Raw genomic sequence first — 6,000 nt, forward strand, 5'->3', positions numbered from 1 at the left:
ACAACCACATTTCTAACAATCCCAGAGCATAATTAAACTGAAATTTCCAGAAGAATAAACTGCTGGCATGATTTCTGATCTCTTGACCTAGAGGGCACTTCAGTTCATGGAAAACTGTATTCTTTATATTTTACTATGTGAAATGTCTACAATGTGAATACTCTGAAAACTCTTCTAACTGAATTAATTTTTTAGGTTGTGTTTTTGGTGTTTAAAAAAGAAAATCAAGCCTATTTTTAGAACAATATATATTTATTTTAAGTGAAATTTTTTTATGGGTCGAGCACATATACACAGTATATAAATTACATTTAAAAAAAAAACATTATTTAATACATCTGAATACATTATGGTAATTTAATCTCTTTGAACGCATCTGAACAACAGTACAGAAATTTACTGATGAATCAAGAGAAATTCCAGAACCTTACAAAGACACCAACAAAAATAAACACAGTACTGATAAACAGAGAGACTACACGCTGTAACTACGTTTGCTTTGGTCTCTGCAAGCGGTCACATCAGCACTGATGGCCCCCTTGAGAAGCATAATGATAATTCTTCAATAACTCAATCTTCATCAGCTTTACAAGAAACTCCCACATGACCCATTTTCCAGTAGGCCTGTTCTCCACACCTCTGGATTCATTATCGTCCCCCACTTACAAGCCTTTTGTGTTTCCAAATTTCTTCTGAAATCCCTCCGACACTCCCCTCGCCTCCCTCCCTTCCTTTCCGGCTACAGAAGGAAAGATAACTCAGCTCATGGAAGCAGGACGTTCCCAGTCGTGCGCTGTTGGCGGGCCAAAGAGACGGCAAACAGTCATCTGTGTTTGTGTGCACTACAGAAGCAGACAGAACGAACACATCGGCCAAGGCCCAACAATATTTTCCAAAGGAGATGATTTTGTTTTCGTTTTGTGGCCTCTGAACCATTTTGCTGAGTCAACAGAATGGGAGGATGGACACGCTGGCCGTTGACTTTAAAGGTTAGGCCCGGTTTGGAAGGTGTGATGTGGAAATGAGCAGGAAGAGAAAAATGAATAAAGAGAGGAACAAAGAAACAAAGGCGGTGTGGCGTTGTCAGACTGGAAACGATGAGTCAAGCTGGGAAAGGGGTCAAATGTTCCTGCAAATGAAACAAGGGAACTCCGGACTGACGTTCACTTAGACAACCTCACACAGTGCACAGGAAACACATGGTTCTTGGATACTTCTCTCACAGAGATGTAGGTTATATTGATCTGCGTTGATAAAATGATTATATATTAAAGTGCCCCATTTAGAATATTGACTGTAGGCGTATGTGAATGTAAATCATTTATTGTGCCAAAAGTGCACGATAAATAAAGTTATTGTCTCCCAAAAGAAAGAATCGACTCTGAACAGCCTAAACGAGTCCTCAGTAATTCGAATCGCTAATGCATTTGCATAATGCACGGGCGGTTACGCACAACTTGACCCCTCAAATGCTGCAGCTTGTCCGTGTGGTTAACATCATGTCGAGAAGACATGATGTATCCAATGTATCCAATGTTGTGCACAGGTCACACATGCGCATTGAATTATTTTTGCAGTAATCAGTTGTTCCACAAGGTGGCGACACTGTCCTGGGCCATTGTTTTACAGTAGAAAACAAAACTAAAGAGAAGCAACAACAACAACAAAATAGCGGAGACTACAACAACAACAGACGCTCACATTGACAAGCACTTGTTAACGAGAGGGTATGAGATAGCCCAGCTTTGGTTTCAAAGAGTTCAAAAATATTTGTTATCGGCCATAACTATAAAAATAGAGCAGACACATGAGTCAAACGCCTGCGTTCGCGCACAACATCAAATGAAGTATACTTGAAAGGCTATGCATTCGACTGTACACATACACAAGCATACGCTTTCAAAAACTAAGTATACTTTGCGCATTAGGCTGCAAAGAATTAGTGGTTAAAATTTATTTCTTCCACTGTACCACAGCAGTGCAACCCCAATCTTTTTTTTTTTTTTTTTTTTTGTTACTCTCATACTGACGACTGCTTTTCTAATCTTGAGGAGTTCAACATGAGATTCATAAAACACTAGCTCTTGAAAGATGGCTTAGTACCCAGTTTATTTGGACCAGCTTGCTCCACTGAATCACAACCTGGCTGTAAGTGTGATAAATAACAGACGTTTATATTTTCTATCGAGTGGTCAAAATACAGAACTATGGCAATGGATGCATCATTTCCGACACTATTGTGCAGTAGAACAATCACAACAGACTGGACCACATGACCAATCAGAGGAGAGTAGGTTCACGAAAAGGAGGGGTTTAGAGAGACTGAATCTTAGAACTGCTTCAAACGAATCGTTGGGAAATGAAGTGATATTAATTGCATATTTTGAGAAAACAAGTGATTTTTGACCTTACATACAACTAAACCTATTGTAGGAGGTATATATTTATTACAGGGTGAAATTTTATCATGTTTCTCCCTGTAAAGTATATATCTTCATATATGAGTCTGTGCCTTAATATTACATTTATATCAAAGTCTTCATAGTATAGCCTAACCACATGCTGACCAATTGAGTTTAGCTCACGCTAAATGCTTAAAGAAAAAAACAATATATCAGTAGGCCTACTTCATTGCCACATATCCTCTGTACAAACACCTTTTCATGTGTTGTGTTTCAACTCTTCACTTCCGCCACATCAACGACAAAATAAGTGGCAAAACAAAACCAGTCAATGCGTAATAAGAGACAGCTCAGTTTATTGACTGTATAGATGGTTACCCTGTCAGTGGATGGTTTTAGATGTCATTAGCAACAAATACAACCAACCCTTCTCTCCAGGGTGGGATTGTATGTCCTACTCAGAGAGCACATAGAAGGTGGTGGAGGGGCTACTGATGAAGGAAAGGTGGACTTCGAGGAAAAAACCTGGTACAGTATGAAATAAGCTCTGCTACAAAACCTAATAAGCTGCCTCGCTGTTAGACAGTTGCCTTCTAAGACAGCATCCTAACATGAAAAAAACCAATGACTGATTTTAAATGATCTATATTGGTACAACAACAACAACAAAAAGCACCACTCATGTGACGCACACAGGAGACTTGACTCACAATTGGTGTAATTTTATACATTGAATTTATGTATGTTCCACTAGGTTCTGGTGCATATCAATGAAGTCTGATGATATTCCAACTTTACATGATTTTAAAAGGAACTGAAAGAAAGATGAAAAGGAAAGCGTATTTAGTGCACATTTGCATCCTGTAAGTGTCTCAAAGGTTTCTCAGAATGTGCTTGATATGAAAATTACATAGCAGAAACGTGATTGGTGAGAGAAGATGACAACATAACAGATGTTCTGATAAACATCAGAACATGTCACCTTGTGATACAGCGACACAAATGCCAACTGATCCATATTTAAAACCTCAGTGAACCCTGAGGGCTTTTCTGTCTCTCAGGCTGGTGGATGCCTCGATGGCGCAGCCCATATGTGAGGTGGACAGCTGAACTCTTTACTCAAAACAATGGAGGTATCGATCAATTTGAACAAGTCTAAAATATTCATGCACACCTGCTGACCTTAAGATGGAGAAATTAAAGCTCTGGGTTACTGTTGCTCTGACATTTGTAAGGCGCCTTATATTTAAAGTAATAGTTTAACCAAAAAGGAACATTTGCTGATTATTTACTCACCATCAAGTTGTAGATTTAGTGGAGTTTGTTTCTTCATCAGAACAGATTTGGATAAATTTAGCAATACATCACTTGCTCACCAATGGATCCTCTGCAGTGAATGGGTGCCGTCAGAATGAGAGTCCAAACAGATGATAAAAACATCACAATAATCCACAAGTAATCCACATGACTCCAGTCCATCAGTTAATGCCTTGTGAAGCAAAAAGCTGTTTATAAGAAACAAATCTATAATTAAGGTTTAAATTTAAACCATTACTGCAGGCCAAAATAAAAGTCCATAATCCATAATAATGCTTCATCCAGTGAAAAGGCCCATCCCTTGTTGTCCTCTGACATCAAAATCCACCAACATAATTGTTTAGAACTGTTTTGGACTGTTTTTGTTTTTAATGTGCTTGATCTGTGCACATTTCTCACCCGATTCAGACAATAACACTTTTTTCCTGGAGAAAGCATTATTATGGATTATGAATTTGTAATTTACCAAACAAGTAAATCATACAAGATATAGATAAATTAGTTTCTTCATGGAAACAGATTTGGAGAAATTTAGCATCACTTGCTCACCAATGGATCCTCTGCAGTGAATGGGTGCCGTCAGAATAAGAGTCCAAACAGCAGCAGTGCGTTGTAAGGTTTTAAAAATGATGAGCAATGTACACTACAGTTCCAAAATTTGGGGTCGGTCTCTTATGCTCACCAAAGCTGTATTTATTTGTAAAATAAATTATATAATACAGTAAAAACAGTAATATTTTGTTTTGTTTTTAAAATAAGTGTTTTCTATTTTAATATATGTACTTTTGTCCTGTGATGGCAAAGCTACATTTTCAGCATCATTACTTTCATCTTCAGCGTCTTCAGGGTTTTTGCTGCTTAACATTTTTATTTTATTATTATATTATACGTGGTGGATTATTGTGACGTTTTTATCTGCTGTTTGGATTCTTATTCTGACGGCACCCATTCACTGCAGAGGATCCATTGGTGAGCAAGTGATGCTAAATTTCTCCAAATCTGTTTCCATGAAGAAACAAATTCATCTACATCTTGTATTAGCTGAGGGTGAGAAATGTTTTAGCTAAATTTCATTTTTGGGTGAACTATTCCTCTAATGTGACTGTTTTGATTCAGCATCTCCAACAGCCTCATGCAAGTCACAAAGAGTCTAAATGAGTCAGGACGATTTACAACAGGTTTGTTTATGTGGGATTCATAGTCATATCATGACAAGTTGGAAATACGTGACTACATCGAGCACATGTGAAAATGTTTCAGCCTGTAGATGCACTTCATTAACTTTCCTTTGTTTGTTCAGCAAGTGAGAGAGAAAGCGAGAAAAGGAAGGAAAATGGCAAAGTAAAGACAGCTATGGATGAAACTCAGCATGGTGCATAGTACACAATATCGTGCATTTCATTTCACGTCTTCCCTTCTTGATAAATCTCTCTCGCATACATTCGTCTCTTAAAGAGGGTGTAATGTTGTGGAACAAACCGTTGCAGGTGGCACAAAGTGCCCAGTGCGCTGTCTCTGGTAGATCTGCTGGGGCTGGGTGGCAGATGGATTGATTGTCTGAATACAACTGGCCAGCTGCTCGCAGACACCAGACGCTTTAAATCAACTTGATGCCCTCTGTCAGATTTCTGCCCTCATATTTGAAGCTCAAAATCAACCATGGAGCTGTAAAGATCCGCACTGCTGCCTATGAATGCGTTCATATGAGGTCAGCTGCAGAATTCTGAGAAAAAATACAGAATGATAAACTAAAGTGTAAACTTGAAATTTGAATGAAACATTGCTGCCTTTTTTTACTACGAAGTCCAAACCTGTTGAGCAACATAAACTAATATATCATATTCTCCATGTTTTGAAGTGTCAATGTTATGGTTTCAAAAATTCTGAGCAACGTACACTACAGTTCAAATGTTTGGGGTTGGTCTCTTATGCTCACCAAGGCTGCATTTATTTGTAAAATCAATTATACAGTAAAAATAGTACAATTTTGAAAAATTATTACAATTTAAAATAGCTGTTTTCTATTTTAATAATTTTAATATTTGCAATTTATTCCTGTGATGGCAAAGCTGCATTTTCAGCATCATTGCTTCCGTCTACAGTGTCTTCAGTGTTTTTGCTGCTTAATATTTTTTTTTTTTTTTTTTATATTTTTTTTTTTTATATTGTACATCTTTTCAGGATCCTTTGATTAACAGAAAGTTCAAAAGAACAGTATTTATTTGAAATAGAACATTATAAACATGATCAATTTCTCTGTCACTTTTAACTAATAATTCAT

The sequence above is a fragment of the Onychostoma macrolepis genome, chromosome 24 (assembly GCF_012432095.1).
Source record: "Onychostoma macrolepis isolate SWU-2019 chromosome 24, ASM1243209v1, whole genome shotgun sequence".
In the NCBI taxonomy this organism is placed as follows: Eukaryota; Metazoa; Chordata; class Actinopteri; order Cypriniformes; family Cyprinidae; genus Onychostoma; species Onychostoma macrolepis.